Below are 18,212 nucleotides of genomic sequence, written 5' to 3'. Positions count from 1 at the left end.
CTCTATTTCAATTGGTGAAATGAAATAGATTTATATTAAAATATTACTCCTGTAAAAGAATGTAATCTCATGTTTCTTTATACACACAGTATATATGTATTTTTTTGGACTCCAAATGCTCTTGGCATTTCCAAAGCAAGTTTACATTACCTTTGTGAAGCTGGCCCCTCATGATGACAAACGGAATAAAAACGATTCCTTTCGTTAGTGCTGCGTTTGTGCCACAGAAATTATCGTTTGTGCTGGTACCATTTTTGAAGCATAAGACATTAAATCTATTATCTGTTATGTAAGGCAGCCCCTCATTAGTGGCCAAATCGCGACACAGTGATCTCATTTGTTTGTGCTGGTTTGTGCCGTTTGTGACGTTTGTGCCATTTTCATTCTTGAGTTATTCAGCCATAAAATTTCAATGAGTGACGTCACTCAGCCCCTCATCAACGGCCAAATCATGCCACAGTGGTCTTGTTCGTTAGTGCTGCGTTTGTGCCATTAAAAAAAAGTTTGTGCTCATTTACTTCTTGAGTTATAGGCTAAGAAACATTTACTTCTTGAGTTATAGGCTAAGAAACATTTACTTGAGCTAGTGACATCACTTAGCCCCTCATCAACGTCCAATTCGCACCAAAGTGGTCTCATTCACTAGTGCCTCATTTGTTAAATATTTGTGCTCTTTTTATTATTTAACTATGTAAGGAATATTTCTATACGTGTTGTCACTTCACCCCTCGGCCAACTTATGTAACAATTTTTCTTTATACCCATATGTTTAGAATGTCACATGCACGAAGACCCTGCACTTACAAAACAAAGAAATAGTAGCAGAGTAAGAAAAGCAAAGAGAAGTGTAAGATCCATTACCAGTACTTTCACTCCAATTCCCATAATGCAATGCCTAATTCTTACATGTTATATTCCCTACACATACCCGAATACTGATTGTACTGAACATCGTGGCCTCAACATGTGTAGTAGTAGCAGTAGTAATAGTAGTAGCAGTAAAAAATAATTATTTCCCTTGGTGAAACTGAGTGTTATCTTTTAACACATTTCTTGCTGTGGCAGTGAGCACACACACCATGAGCAGCGGGCAACCAGCCTAGGCCCCCAGTAAGAAGTTGGGTGTTATGTGCCTTGCTCAAACGCACTTTAGCCATGGGTATTAAAGGAGGAGGAATCACTGTTCCTTCACCACTACACCCCTACTCTATTTATTTATTTATTTATTTGTTTATTTATTTTTCTAGCTCTGGTGATCTAACCAACAACCTTCCCTTTCCAAACCTGTTCTCTAGTCTTTAGCCCACTACTTCCTCCAAGCTCGCCTACCCTTACACCGCCCTGAAAATGACCTTGACGTTTGTACAACAGCTCCACAGTGGGATCGACTTTTAAACCTGAATAATCCTAACAGTGTAATTAGCTCAGTTGTTATGGGCTCTTTTTCAGCATCACATCTGCACGTTGTGTTCTCAGAGGCCCACCTGGAGTTTGTGAAATTCTCCAGGGTGTGCGCTTGTCATTGTGTGCCTAATCAATGCCCTGTGATTTGTTTTGCAGGAACGCCTGCGGCAGATCCATCTCAAGCCCAGATTCAGAACTCATTCGAGGGCAGGCTCATTTGAAGAGATGTGAGAGGGAGAACCTCCAGCACACACAGTCAACACAAAGGTAGGCAGCAAACACAGCATGGACTCTATGCTGTAATGTTTTGTTCATGAAGACCTGAAAGTGGTGGAATTCTGGCTTTGACATGGACGTGTGAACACATTTGTTTTGTTTAACTCTTACTGTGCATATACACTGCAGCAAAGTGCAACATTAGCTTTACCAGCTGCTGGCCACTTTGGGGCTTGTGTGATTTTAAAAGTGCGTTTTTCTGTCCCAAAGCGAGTGTGCACTGGTTCCAGGAGATTTAATGCGGAGGATGTGACATATGAGGAAATGTTGAATGTTAGGTTTTGATTGGCTTATTTACATAAAGTTGAACAAGGCTCAACATTTCATTGCTATCTCCACATGCTTTGTGCCGCTCTCATTCACAGAGTCCTCTATGCACAACTGCCACCTGTCTCCTTCGAAATGAACGTGAGGCAAATCATTAGAAATAACTTTGAAAGGAATTTTAAGGTTTATTTTTTTTTAATTGCACAATTAACCTGAAGTCATCCTACACTACATACTACTGATGAATTCATGATTTTAGTGTAATTTTCTTTTCAGCATCAGTGATTTTAAGTCTGCATTTCTTACAAAATTCGATGTAACAAAACTTAACCAACATATGCCGAACGTAAATAGATGGCAGCCTCAACATACCGTAAATAAAACTGTATTATTAAATTAATAACATCTTGAAGGAGTTTTCAAAGGAAACTTGATCAGAAACACACTGATGATAAATGTTGTGTACGTTAAGGGTTTAGAGTTGTGCTGAACATACTGAATGTATCAAATGAAAAAATAATTTGAAATAAAATAAATAAATAAATGAGAAATGAAACTTTGGGCTTATTTTTCAAACAAGCCTCCTGTCTTTTACTTGCAAGCTCCCTTTGTCATGTTAGCTTGCTTGATTCTTATTAGTTCTTAACGGTTCATGTCACATCCTATCCTGTAAGGTCTGTTCTATTCGCTTACAATTATCGCTGTACATATCAACACAGTGAACCTCAGCTCATGTTGCTCAGGTAATTAGTCCATTAAGCCAGGACTACTTTTTGAGCCTGTTCATGTGACATTAATATATAAAGACATCTGATGTGGTCTGATCCGAGAGCTCTCGCTGTTGAATATTTCAGGCTTTACAGGGCGACTCACAGCAGTAGGAGGACACTATACATTAGCAGATTATTATTATTTCTTTGTTCTTCTGGACATACTTCTTTTAAATATAAAAAAATAAAAATTGGGTAGTGCAGTTTTTAGCACAAACCAGTCTTTAGACATCATTAATTTTCATTGAATTCAAAGCGTGAAAGTATTTTTTCCTCAAATTAAAAACACAAATGTGGCATGGGGTTTAGAGTGGGTATGAGTGATGAACAATGTATATCCAGTTGCACCATATTTTTTGCCTGTAATAACTGCAACATGTAGTGGTTAAACGAGAAGCAAGAGGCTTTTTTCCACTTTGCGTGGGTTCTGATTACATTGGAAGAGGAATATACTCCCTTTTGAATCCACTGTGGAAAAGAGGCATTTCCCTCAGCTTATTAAATAACATGCTCATTCTTCTTGTTTCTTGTAATGTCTCCATCAAAAATAAAGCATAGCACCAGCAGAAGCCTTTGTGAGTAGTATAACATACAATAGGTACTTTGTTCAGAAGTTCGCTGCTAGCTCTCTGGGCTTTTACAGGAATTTATTTGAACTGTAATATAATGCTGCTCTTAAGCTCTCAGATGTTAATTCCAGCTCGTTGTGCATCAATAAAGTATCTACAAGTTAATTCAAGTTGCTAATATGTTTTCTCTCGAGTTAGCCATTTTTTTTCAACCACACACATTTTGTGTGATGTGCTGGATTGCATATACATCATTCAGGTATAACATTTAATGGTAGCTTCTTGTTTTTACACTCAGAGTCCATTATATCAGCTCCATTAATCATATAGGTGCATCTTGCAGGAGTTGCTGTGCATAATTTGTTAACCCACTTTCACTCTGTTCTTCAGTGGTTTGGACCACAGAAATATATTTAAATATCCTGTATAAATAAAACAAATAATATTAATTTCACTCAAATTAGCATCCAAATCAGCTACAGAACAGAGAGACAAGAGGAAACCAGAGAACAGAACGAGTGGTTAAAATACTGGTGACATTCATTTTTATCTAAACAAACATTCAGGTAAACACAATTGGCAATATTAGGGTCCATAAAAATTACTGAATTAATGTCAAATGACAAAAAAGAGGCTAAATGGGGACCAATGAAGTATGCAGAGCAACAGATGGACTATTGATGGACAGATGGACTACTAGTTATAATTGTAGAACAACAAAGTACAACTATATGGTAAATGGGGTTGAAAAAAATAGACAATCGGTGTGAAAACATGAAGGAGGCTTTAATGTTATGGCTGTCCAATGTATATTTGAGAGTATGAAGGTCTGTAAAATCTGCATTTGCCTGAAAGAAGCTTTTCAGAGGCCTATTTGTCACACTTGCGTCTCAGGCACAGAGGGAGGAAAATGTGTTGCTGCCTGTCCTGCTGGAGCAGAGAGGTGCTGAGATAGAAAGCAGCAGTTGTGAAGCAGTTCCTTCCTGAGATGTGGAACAGTGAAGATGTAGGTGTGCACATTCCCATTAGCAGAAGACTCAAAAGGGAGAGAGATGTGCTCACTGCATGGGGCCAGACTTCAGACGACGCAGTGCAACACACTGTTCTTTTTATCTTGATGAATTGGTGCTCACTAAAGATCCCATTCAAGGCTCGAGCGAAGGACAGCGTACCAAATCATTTGAAGCTTAAGCAAATATTGACGTTGGCAGTTGCAGTCAGTGGCAAAAGGTCCCTGTTTCACTCTTTGGCGACTTCACTCTTTGACTCCTTGTCAAATGTGCTGCTTTTTCAATTAAACACCGCATTCTCCAGAAGGCTTTGATTTGCAAGAACAGCTTTATATGGAATTTGCTGGTCAAGGTGTTGTAAGCATGTTAGTGTGTTGGGGGTTTTTCTGCACCTGCTGAGACTGTGATTTTAAGGTTGGTAGCCTGTGTGTTTCAGGTTTTTGTAATCAAGCAATATTTGAAAAAATGGGAATCTAAAATTTACCCTAATTTCAGTTCTTGTTTAATAGAGCTAATGCGATTTAAAGATAATGTTTAGAAGGTGTATTCTGCAGTAAACTGCTCCTGCCAGAGATGCTGATTTGACATAATACTCGGAATAAGGGTTAAACCATGCTATTTTTCAGACTAGTATTGCAATTGCACTTTTAATTTTTGCATATTCTATGCAAATGTTTGACAAATGTTATCTCCAATTATTATTTGTTCATTCATTAATTGTCTGTAACCACTTATCCATTTCAAGGGCATGGTGGTCCCAGGACAGTGTGAGTAAGCACAAGCTAGAGATGGGCAGTTAATCAAAATTGACATTCAGAAATTCTAATTGCTGTAATCATGCCTATACAACTTATATCAATTACTTCTGTTCATCCTTTCTTTGTTAGTACTGTTGAAATGTTTCCCGATGTGAATTTATGTACTGTTACCTTAAAACCATACTATATGTGGTTTTATTGGGTATTTTACAGCATGTAGTCACAAGATTCTGCCCCATAGAAGCAACATGGAGGAGAACCTAAACACTAGTCCAACCAAGCAAATTGATCAGCTTGTACTAAAGAAAAATACTGTGTCTGTCGTTTGGACACATCTTCACAGATGACATTGAATGTAAACACTTACAAAAAAAAAAAAAACAGCACAATGACGGCACATAAAACAAAAAAGAAACAATTGTTCAAATTAATTGTGATTTGGAGGAGAATGCAAACTGCCCAGATCTGTCACATTAGCTGATACATGCCGATGACTGCTAGCACAGCACAGATAGGGACAGAAGGAGCTATCCTACCCACCCAGAGTGAGGCTAATTTTGATCTTATTGCTCAGAATTCTCCAAGCACACACAATAACGCAGAAGTTATTAACATATTGCACACTTCAGCTATACCTTTGCTGTCATTTTCACTATTTTTAAAACTGTAGCCATGACAATTATAAAGGAACAGTATATTGTATAACCTTAGTGTTCACAGAGAGCCTGCAGATTACAGTGTAGAGCGCATGAGCACTGATCGTGTAACGGAGACTTGAAGAGCGCATGTAGCTGCCAGGCATCATTGCTCCCTTCACCGACTTCTCCTTTTCGTTTCACCTTATGGAGGGAAATTGTGGTGGAAGATGAATTATAAACTTTTATGAATAATTGAAAGCAATCGGCGCAATTGAATTATTAATAGGAGAGCGAGGCATCTCTTAGCGTTGGTCTGCTGTGTAGGGACTGGCTTACAAGAGTGTGTGATCTGAATCACACCCTGCTGGCTACAATCAGATTAAAGCACTTCTCCGGAGTGGGCTTGCAGGTCCGGCTGCTCATATGTAGAGTGTGGAACCTCTTCATTAAAGCCATACAGTAGCAGGGAATGACTGGATTGTCATGCTGCTGAGTTGCATCATCAAAAGGATCCTCCGTTTACACGCAAACTTCAAAATAACATTGATGCATGACCTATAAATTATACAAGAGCTGCTTCACTAGGTTTGAGCAGGTTGGAATGAAGAATTAAAGAACTGTGGGTTGCTAGGTATTATGGCCTTGTCTTGTTGAACTGAAAATGTGTTATCCATGTAAAGCAGCCAAAGCACTGTATGCACAGGACATGTGAATTTGGATCAACTGGAAGCCTCAGTTAACCAAGATGTGTTTGGAGTCAGAGCTTTGAACCTAGTTCATCCAATAATGAACAGGAGCTTGTATACTGATGCATAGAAATGAACTTTTTTCACATTTATTTATGCCTTTGGTTGAAAGATGTTAAGTGTTACACCATCACTTGTAGGTGTATAGGCTACTCAAGTGTACATAGGTGTGTGAGAGTGTCCAGTGATTCCTGGAAGGCCACCGCGACCCTGAACTGGATTTGCGGTTACATGCAATGAATGAATGTTAAGTGTTACACAATTACTAAGGAATGTCTCTAAAGAATCCAGCACTCTCAACAGAGGAGACTGGATTGTCATCCAAAGCAGTCAAGCGAATTTTGCTCCTTTTTTTGCTGTGTTGTTTCTAGTAAAACGTCACATTTTCATGTGGTCTATCACAGTTGAAGTGGAAAGCTTTTGGCCAAGAGTAGTGATTACAAATTGCTGTCTAATTTCCTAACCATAAAATGGTTCCATACGGCCATTTGCTGCCTTTTAAACTGTTGGAAACACTTCTGTTATGTAAGACTTTTGATTTCTGTTGAGACTGATTTGTCAATCAACTGTTTTCGTTCAGTCTGTAATTTGTACATTCCCTAATTCTGGCTCTGAACCTTATTTAAACAATCAGTCTCCACTCTTATTGAGCTGTTAGGAAGGTCTGTTAAACATCACTTATGTGTATCGTAACACTTTATAAAATACCGTTAACTGTAAAAAGAACAATAAAGTAGTAGCTGCCATCTTTAAACTCCCCCTTTCCCCTTTCCCCTGACAAACTTCCTTCAGAAACATTTGAGTGGGTGGAAATACGAGAAGCTCTGTACAATGCCTCTTCCTCTCCTAATTTGAAAAGCTGGAACACAGCCTGGTTTAACTTTGCAGCTAAGATCTTATACAGTGAGATAATGCTGGGCTTGCCCTCATCTTTTCTTTACATATATATATATATATATATATATATATATATATATATATATATATATATATATATATATATATATATATATTATTTACGTTTAGGTGAAATGCCGCCTCACAGGTGTTCCAGAGCAGGGATGTAGCGTGAGTGTGAATACTAATGAAGCAACGCTTTCAGCAACTTGATTGTGTTTGCTTTAGCCGCAGCGGCGGAGGCTGACAGGTGGGCACTGGCCGTGCAACACTGATTTATGTTCCCCGTGACACCTTTTTTCTTCTACTCCCTTTTCTCTCTATCCTATTTTCTTCGACCCCCCACTGTCCTCGTCAGGACAAGGAAATGTCTGATCCACAGCTCGGCTATATTTACGATGAGCTCCCTCTCCTTGCGGTCATCGGCTCTGGAGCGTGTCTGAGTGTGTACTGTCCTGTCCAGTCTATGGTCTGTCAGGGAAATAACACAGTGAAGGTCGGAGCTCTGAGGATCGTACTGGTACATGTTTTTCTGGTGCGCAGATAGCTATAGCTTTTCTTCTTTATGTTGTTCATCTGAATACATTCATTACACATGTACATGAATAAAGCTCTGCATAACCACATAAAACAGCTCAAGCTCAAATAAACAGACATTACTCACCACCCAGTTACAGCACAACCTGTCAGAAACTGTCATTTTTATAAGCCCCATGACATATTTCAGTAAATGCAGTTGTTGTTTCAGTTTGCAACAATGTTTTTATGACATAATGCTAACAATGTTACGGTATGGATTTGTGTAACTGAATACAGCTTAAATAATTGAGATAAGTTTATGCAATAATTCTAGCTTAAAAATCTCCTAACTTAATAATTTGATGTCCATTGTTCATGAAGACTTATATACACAAAATACAGGCTTTGGGCATGTCCTGTCTGACCACTGTCTAAATATCTTAAGGTCAATTTAGTAGCCAATTCTAATCCACTATTTAAGGACAACTATCCTAGTACAGATGATGCTCTTGTGTGAATTTGAACAAATATCTCTTTCGAATTCACCAAATGTCTACATGTAAAAAAGCAACAATGAAAAATGTGTGGTGAACCCAAACCTTTAACTGGCAGTGTACACACTGCAGTGTTTTGACAGGACCCAGGTGGCAGCGCTTCTCGTGCCGTGTGACGGTTGTAAAGTGCAGGGCTCAGAGTGTTGGCTTCAGCTGACAGCCCAACACTGACATTCCCTTCCTCACACAAGCCTGAACTGTGATAAAGTAGCAGTGTGTCCACACATAGCACCATATCTGCATTTCCTTCATTACAGCCTCATTTTAGTCATGGTTCAGCGTTATAGCAATACCTACCAGAGCACATAATCCATAGACACACAGAGTTGTATATGAGAAAAAGCAGATTAGAAAGAGATTCTGATTTGGGCATGGATTGGATTAAATGGCAGATGCATATATTGCTGGATTTATGAATACAACAGGCTGCCGGTACAAAAGTTATTGCGGATGAGTGATGAGGGCCATTTTTGTGAGCTGCTGCTGTATATCTACATAATAAATATTCTGCCATAGCATAAAGTACCCCCCGTTCTCCAACCACACGTGTTTATACACATTCCCATTCACATGTGTATATGAAATAAACCTTTCAAAAGATGACCTGTTAATCATCAACATTTATATTTAGTCAACTTTGTACCCAGTGTGGGGAGGTGTTTTTATGTAATAGCGCTGGGCAATTAATCGAAAATTAACCGAAATCGACATTTAGTACTTCTAATCGGCAAAATCTTGTCTATAACGATTATATTTATTATTGTTATTCTATGTGCCCACTGTGTGTTCATGTACTGCCCCTTTTTATAACCACAATACAAGGCTGTAGTCACATGATTCTGCCCCTATCTGCCACATGGAAGCAACCAAAACACAGAGGCTGACAAAGCGACTTGAGCAGCTAGTACCAAAGCTGCTTGTGTGTGTTTTGCTTTGACTTAAGATGACACTGAACAAAAAGAAGTCAAATATAAACACAGAAACAGAAACCAAAGCACAATCACACACCAAATATAAACAGTGCTCAGAAAACGAGAGGAACAAGCTCCCAGCGACATTAGGAAAAATATTCCATATTTAATTCTGGTGCATATTTAACTAGTACTAGTAAACTATGAGGGTCAAAAATACAAAAACAAAAAATCTTCCATTAATTGTAATTGTGGTAAAATGTACAATATAAAATGTACTTGTGATATTGATTTGCGCTCATATCGCCCAGTACTATTGTGTAATAAAATACAAATTAGATGTAGATGTGTGATGTGAAATGTATTTAAATAAATATTTGTAAATACTGAATATTAGTAGTCATTGTTAATTTTCAAGTTATAGAAATAATAAATGTAAATAATATACATACACCTACGTAACTGTCCATGGTGTGTTGTGCCCGGGTGGGCCCTTTTTTTGTGTTTCCATTATCACCCTATACATACATTGACAATATTGAAATATTACACAGAACCAAGGCTGAAAAATTGTTTTTACATCAACATCACAATTTGCAATTTTATTTCTAAAATACATTATCAAGAAAATCGTCTTAACACATTTTAAATGGGGATGCTTGGCTTCTATAAAACATAGTTAACATACTTAGAAACAGCCAAACACTGTGCTGTGTACAAGACAACAACCACAACTCAATTATAGTCTGTCATTCTATGTTCAGCCTCTAAATTAAAGCCATATCTTCTTGGTCTTGGTTATAAAACCAGGCTTGTGTCTCAAAGCAGGCATATTATGGAAAAAATAATTTTTAGCAGATTAATTTGGGGATCTAGAACGTCTATCAACCCACACACTTCTTCGCCTGAGTTTCTCCAATCACATTGCTGAACCTGTGTTTATGCTAAATCAAGCACAATGAGAACTGAAAAATACGAATGCTGGTTAAATATGCCTGAAAAACTTGCCCCTCTTGTGATGAACGGTGCCGTGTGTTTATTCTCAGTTAAACAGGTGCTGAAACAAGTTGTCCTGAACTGTGCTGTTTAGACAGGGGGCACTGAGTGACAGAGCACTGCTGTAGTGTTGATTCATGTGTTATTTTGACAAAAGCATGTCAAAAACAATTAATTAACCTACAGGGCTAATTAAAAGGAGTAAAATATGTCCCATTTGATTTATAGAAATGAACTGCAATTTAAATACATTTGCAATATTTGTAAGAGCATCATAATGAGATATTTTCCACAATTCATTCAGCTCTACCCACAGCTTTAATGTTTGTGTAGCTTATTCGTCGTTAAACACACTGTGTGATTTATTAATACATACTGTTTGTGTATGACAGACTTTTAGGACTTGTGTAACATTAGGCCTGACTAACCTCAGTTTTCAGTCTGCAGTAACCGCAGTACGACATTAAATAATGTCCAGTAACTTTGAAGTTGTCATTGCACTGTAATTAAGCAATTGACTTCCTGGTCAGCACAGAGTCAGAATGGCAAAAATAAATTAAAAATAAATATTATTATTATTATTCACCTCTCTCATGCAAGGTGGAGTCCTGTTAGCAGTTAGTGCTGGGTTAGAGGAATGAAGATGGTAGAGGCGGAGGGTTGGGGTGAACAGTGCGGTGGTGACGCATCTTAGCCAACCATTCACTAGAGCCGCTGCATAAATCACAGCACATTGCGTGTGACAGACAATTATTTAAGTGAATTTTAATAGGCTTTTCCGACAGGATATCAGTAGCTATGACACAAAGCCCGCTGACACTCGGCAAGCTGCTTTTATTTATTTATATATTTCTTTATTTATTTTGAAGGGTTAGAAGAGAGGGAATTGGGGGTTTGGGAGGGATCTTGACGCTTAAGCTGGTTTACTCTGGACATCAGCATTCTGTATGGCCTGCCCTGGCTGACAGCAGTCTGGCAGATGGTGTGTATCCATGTGGAGTGAGTGGGAGTGTGTGAGGAAGGATGCCAGCCCATGCCCGCTGCCGGCGTCTGCCTGCTCCACTGACCTGTGGCCCCCAATGGTCCTCACCTAATTGATCAGTTCCATCTCCAGTGAACCGCCCTACTTGTGCCAAGTGGCGCCTAAAGGAGAGCGACAGGTAGAACTGTGGAAAAGCTCGCCACCTTCGGCCCCCAACGCTCCGCTCTGATTGGCTAAGCTCAGAGGACCAATGGGACTTTGACCCAGTTTAGCTGAAAGAGAAGTCTTTTTAGCTTTTTATATGTCCATTTCTGGCTTCTCAAATGGCACAAGCACATGGTATAGCTCAGCAGTCTGAGTGGGGCTTGTAGACGTTGCCTGCGTCTTTCACATGTGCTCAACCCCCCTCCAACCCCCCCCCCCCCACACACACACACACATTTATATATATATATATATATATATATATATATATATATATATATATATATATATATATATATATATTCACTCATTCACAAGTGCACCATTCCCTATTCCCAGGAACAGTTGGGGCTTAGGTGGATTGCTCAAGGGCACCTCAGCAATGGATTGAGGGAGGAGGACTCACTGTTCTTTCACTCCCCACTGCCCCATGGGCTGATAAACCAGCAACCTTTTAGTCCCAAGCCTCTTCTTTACCTTTTATACCGCAGCTGCCCCCATAGACAGTTGAAAGTGTGTTTGTACTTGGGGGGTGGGGGTGGGGGGAGGGGGGGTGGGGGGCAGTTTAGGTAAATTTTCGAACACAAAATGTACTTGTTTTTCGTTCCATGGATTTATTTAATTCCACTTGCTCCATACCCGATTTAACATGAAGCACTGATTTATCTCAACTGGTATTCAATGATGACTGGCATAACTGGGTTCCTTGAGGAGAGGCTTAGGAATAGTTTAGCAACTAAGCGTTTGCAGCACCAAGAGTGTATATGTGTATAGTGGTGTGAACAATACCATGTTAATTTGTTAAATAATTTTCCACCACGAAGGTTTTAATGCCACTAATGTGTCTTCCTTTGAACTATTTGCAGTTCAAGCTTGAAAACCAACTGTCTGAGCAGTCATGCCTCCATGAGTGTAACCCTCTCATTCAAATACAATTTTTCATGACAAGGTTCACTGGACAGCAACAGCTCCCTGCCAAACACACAAGAGGCAAGAGAGCAAGAGGCCACTTACTGGAATTGACAGTTTTTGGAGGGTAGGACCATGCAACTATAGTCATGATGGATGTCTTTGCAGAAAAAAATGACCCCATGCACACCACATTATTTTTGAATGAGTCCTGTGTTCCTATTATTAAAATTATATGTATGTTATGCCCAGTCAGGTAGCCATAACTAAAATCACTGCTCTGTAAATGGAAAAGAAAGAAAATCCTCCTTTAATTTATGTATGATATTCTTGGGTTGCCTAAGACTTTATACATTTGTGTACTTTCCAGAAATCCTTGCAGTTTGTTCCACCAAATAATATTTTGTTTGTATGTTAGCGAATAAGAACAGCTTTATTTTAGAACCAGGGTGAAACGACTGGAAAAGTATGGCAGAGAATAATGACTTCTGGCCAGCCATAGCCTGTTTTCCAGGTCTGTAGCTGCCGAGGTCACAACAGTCTGCCCATTTTTCTCTTCTAGCTCTGTGTGACCTGTTTCATCCATTCTGTAATATTAATCTTTTACTGTGTATTCAAGGAATGGAGGGAATGGTCTGTACATAACCGAACGCAAAAGCATTTTTGCAAGGCAACGAGGCCAAATCAAGCCACAGCTCAAGCTCAAACTTGGGTGCTTCTCTGTCCTAAGGGTTTACTCTGATGTCTTCTGTCAAATTTTAAGCTGACGTGGAAGACAAATCTACTCCACGCACTGCATAAAGTCAGTGAAGCTAGACTCGAAGTTTAGAAATATGTGTTTTGAGCTTTAAACTTTTTTGTCATTAAGATTTTGCACAGATTTTTACAGGTTATTACCTGGGAACTGTTTTGTGTAAGGTCTGTAGAGTTACACATCTTAATTTTAAACATTGAAAGCCAAGGCAAAAAAAGTCAAATGTAGCGAACTGTCAAAGTCAAATATTTGTATATATTTTAAATTTTAGTTGCCTCACAACTTGAAATGAATCACAATTAATCATATTTCATGTTACAATTAATGCATTCAATTATAGACATAAAGTGGACCATCTGAGTGAATTTATGGTTTTCTGAGGGCAGCTCTCAGCCATTACTAGTGGTTGTTTAGAGAAATTAATTTTTCATTTCTGTCAGTTAAACAAACTGAAGTACTGATGGACACAAACTTCAGCTGTTTACTCTTACACTTGCACTACAGAGACACTTAGAGATACTCTTATTTTCTGCAGTGAGCTCTGTGCAGCATTGATAGATGGTAAAAAAAAATTTGGATGCTGTCAGCTGCCAGTTGGTCTAGTTAAACAGTACACTGATGCCTTAATGTGTTTACCTCAACACCTTGTAATTACCTTATAACTGATATACCAATATTTACTGCATACACCTTTTACTAAGTGTAGAATGTTTATTCACTTTACTGTTTTTTTTTTATATATCAGTCATGCTTGCTGTCGTTGTAAAACGATACTTTGTTTAGCATAGGAGTTGTGTGAGATTAACACACATGGTATAAAATGTGCTTAAGACATTTGGATTCAGTTCTAGATATACACAGGTGCTTCTCTTTCACAGTGCATCGAAAGATAAAGGCAGCTTTGTGCTAGAAAACATGGCAACAGATAAAGGTTCTAATTCCGCATTTTTATCAGGGCCTGAATTTTTTTTTTTTTTTAATAAACCTGCTTAATGCTGAGGTTCACATGTTGTAAGTGCTCTGAAGCAAGAGATTGCAATAAACCCAGGGTCGCTCAGTGTGTCATGGATGATATGTTGATAAGTTTGATAAGATAGAGTTAATTGAGCAATTGAAAGTCTTTTTGAAAGCACTTTCCTGTGTGAGGCATCAGAGCCTGACGGGCAGATCAAAGTGTTAAAAACATTGCTGGGCCAACTGGCAATTGTTAGAGATATTCTGCACCTAATCAGAATGCGTTATTCACACAGTCATTCACAATTAATAAGTGCTTAATGTCCAAGTTTCCTCAATGGCCCAGGAGCAGTGAGAAGTCTTAATGACTGAGGGTGCTCTCTTCACGCTTGAGGGCAATGCTTCCTAACGGCAGCATTCTCTGAGTGAGGTGGAAAATAGAGAGGCAACAACTAGGATATAGATATTTTTTCTTCTGCAATGTTGGGTGATGATGCTTCTCGAACTGCCCCCCCCCCCCCCCCAACACCTCTTTTTTTCTCTCTCTCTCTCTCTCTCTCCCTCTCTCCCTTGCTGTTCCCCCAGCTGCTGTTCAACTCAATTATCTGATTCGCTGAGTAGCCTGTTCTGCTCTCATAATGGGCTGTTGCATTAGGAATTCTTGGCATGCTGCAGGGGAATGAGGCCTTCAGGCCCAGTCGCTGAGAGCCATCCTTCACCTGGGAGAGCTCGAGCCGTCACCAAAGAAAAGGATCTTATCCCATTCGTTTAATCTGCCTCTTCTGTTCTTTTTTTTGCCCAATTGTTACACATCGTTTCTCTCTGTGGACTAAAACGTTCACTTATAGATATTCGATCAGGAATTCTTGTAGATTAGACTTTTTCTTCTCCAACAGTCTGGATATCTGCAGTATTGCCATGTCCTCCTGGATGTATTTTAAAATCCAGTCATTATTTCTGTTGGCTTACAGCATTGACTGAAATAAGTGATTGTGGAAAATAACCCTTGGATAAAGCTCCAATGTTAATGACTTAGTTTAACAGTGCTGTACTCAAGGTGATGTTTGAATGTTAGTAAATACATTCGAACATGTATAATGTGTGATGCACAGCAGACTGTGTTACATGACAGAATATGGTCAAATAAACTTCAAACTGTGACAGTGAATAAAGGAACCAAGTAAAAATGTAACAAGGAAAATTTTGTAATTACCAAGTGTTAAGCATGCTTAATATTTCATAATGCTTAGAAATTTTAGGTGTATGTATTTAGATTTTATATTTATTATTCTTTCTTTAATAATTTTTATTTAGAAAAATGTCTTAGGGTGTTTTCACACCTACACTTAGTAGTCCGATTAAGTCGGATTCTGGTTTGTTTACGCCTCTGGTGAGATTTGTTTTTGCAGGTGTGAACACAGTTATCGCACTCTGATGCGAACCAAAACAACGGCACCCAGACCCTTGAGAGGAGGTGGTCTTGGTCTGGTACCAAACGAACTCTAGAGCAGTGCGATCTGTCCTTGATCCGACCCAAATATCAGGTGATCTTCTCAAGTTTGAGCTAAACGGCTCCTGTATCCAGGTGTGCTTTGCATTATGGGATGCAGCAATGGCATGTAAACAAAGTAACTGACTAATCTTTAGCCACTAACCGGGGGAAACATGCACAACTCCACAACACAGGAGCTTCTTCCTGTTTGAACTTTCTTGCTCCCACCCCATACAGGTCTGACCAATAAGCGAAGAAAACATTCTCACATGGTTTGTTGTGAGTGTAAACAAACTAAATGTGTGAAAACACCCTTAAGAACATTCTTTGCTGTACTACATTAACACTGTGTGAATGGCCATCATTTGCAAGCCATAGGAGTCAAACAGCATCGTATGTGTCCTGCAGGGTTAGTACACTTGCACTGTACTACATGCACGTAACCACACTTACAGTTCTTACTGCGTGGGCCTTGGAAATGGAGATGTCTTTACAAAGATACACACTGCATGCGTCACAGTAACAATGTGGTTACTACTTGGTATTAAGGTAGCGTTACTTTTCGTAGCTGTATTAACAGTCACTTATGCCTTATGCTTAAGAACAGTCTTGGATGGTCTCACAAAGCATTTTTAAGAATATAAATTAAACATACCACAATAAATCCACAGTAGGAGAAAATGATGCCATTCTGCTTGCAGTTTTCCAGACTGCTCTCAGCTACTTAGTTTTAGCTGTGCATCATAGCTCCTGTCATATTGCAAGATTTACACCAAAGTCTCCTACGCTGCTAGTAGTTTATCTTAAGCTGTCTGTGGTCATAAAGACACAAAATCTGCTGCTGTTACATTCAATACTGAAAGACCACCTATTTCAGCTCATGGTTGAGCATTATTTTTACCCTTTAGGAATTTTTGTGTATTCCTATATTTTTGCCCGATTTTCTCTCCAGTTTCTCCAGAATTAGTCGATTCCAATTCCTGCTGTCAGTGAGCCACCAGCCCTTAGTGTGTAACACGTGAGGCCAATCCACCACTACACCAATGCAATACCTCTGAACATCTTAGCATATCAGAAGACAATGCAAACTGCCCAAATCTGTCACATCAGCTGACTGCTCACTAGACTGTTCTAGTGAAAACCTTCCTTTTAGAAAAAAATATTAAATAAAATGGTAAATAAAGTGAATCTTCACTACCAGTAGGTACAACTGTACAAATCTCGTTTCTTTATTATGCACATTTGACACTTGATATTTGAACTTCACCTACCTCTGATTCACTGGAATATTTCACATGGCATATGTCTGTCTCCCCCTTCAAACCAACCCCCTTAAATTACTACATCCTACAAAAGCCCAGCATCTTCTACCCTGTACCACTTGTGCAGTGAAATCACCATTAACTTGGATGAAGATTCCATTTTCGCGCTCTTCTGACATGTGGCCAATGGACACACAGCACTGATTTATGGTTCCCTTCGAGGCCGTTTGCTGTTGTGACAGTTATGGCCCCCAAGTGGACTCCTCCCTTGCTTAGGGAGCCTGCTGTGTCCACTGTGCATTAAAAACTGGACTCAGCATTGCAACGCTCTGGCAGTGGGGACCACTTAGTGGAATTGAGCTTCTCAAATGTCAATGCAGGACTCCTGAGGTGCATGCAGCACTGATGTAATTCTGTGAATCTCATGCTAGTCTTCCTCACTCAGGAGGAAGTTATTCTAGGAAAGCATTTTTTTTTTCTGAGGGAAATGTGAAATTGTATCTCACCGGAGTCATCACTAATGAGCTGATTTCTGAAGTGGCAGCTTGGTTCGTAGGCATCCTTGTGTGTTTTCTTCTCATTTTTTCCCCCCACTCATTCTCTGTTTTTGACTATACTTCTGCAGTTGATCACAATCATCAGCGAGAGTTTGTGAATTTTCCGCCTTCCAGCCTTCAGCCAAGTCTAACCAGAGAGCTTGTGCATCACTTTGATTGAAGGAAGCTCCAGAGCTAGACTTTGCAGTTTGGGCCAAACATCTGACAGCTGTTTAGCTAAATAGAGCAGCTTGACCTGACAAGAACCCCAAAAGAAACCCTTTTCTACTTAAACAGCCATCTTTATATTGTAAACACCACACAGAATTAGAGTGCACACAACAGAAAACAACATTTATTTGTTATTATTTTTTTCTGATCTTGTGATTTCATTGTTCACATTTCAAAATGTACTCTTCACCACTCCGGTCCATATAAGGAAACTAAGCTAAGGTTTACAAATGATGGCCCGTTCAGCCTAGAGAAGTTAATCCTACTCATTCTTCTGGAAAGGGCAAGTATTATGGATCCTTGTTTTTGGAGGCAGTCTGTTTCAATGTTCTTAAAAAGGGGGGAGAAACCCGATTAAATCATATCCTCTTCATAGGCTTCAGGGTGTAAATACATCACTACAGCCATCCACACAGGTTCATGTTTGATGATTCAGACTGAGCATTAACAGCTTTAAAGACAGACGATGCAGAGCAGCCAGTGAGTGCAGAAGTTAAATATCAGTCTTAAAAGGCCAATAACATACAGCCGGTCTTGTACCAAGCGGTAGTTTAAAAAATGCTGGAGAATGTA

At 39.2% G+C, this 18,212-nt stretch overlaps 1 protein-coding gene across 1 annotated transcript in view; it reads left to right on the top strand.

Moving 5' to 3' along the window:
• The window catches only part of ndst1b (N-deacetylase/N-sulfotransferase (heparan glucosaminyl) 1b), a 92,848-nt gene that overhangs the window by 25,378 nt on the left and 49,258 nt on the right, over window positions 1-18,212 (top strand). Inside the window, exon 3 of the mRNA XM_066645771.1 lies at window positions 1,561-1,671. The gene's annotated coding sequence lies outside the window, so the exon portion shown is untranslated. The remainder of the gene's footprint in view (window positions 1-1,560; window positions 1,672-18,212) is intronic.

This window comes from Hoplias malabaricus, chromosome 15 (assembly GCF_029633855.1).
Source record: "Hoplias malabaricus isolate fHopMal1 chromosome 15, fHopMal1.hap1, whole genome shotgun sequence".
NCBI classification, from domain to species: Eukaryota; Metazoa; Chordata; class Actinopteri; order Characiformes; family Erythrinidae; genus Hoplias; species Hoplias malabaricus.
The sequence above is the reverse complement of the archived record's forward strand: the minus strand, read 5'-3'. Positions and strand labels throughout refer to the sequence as shown.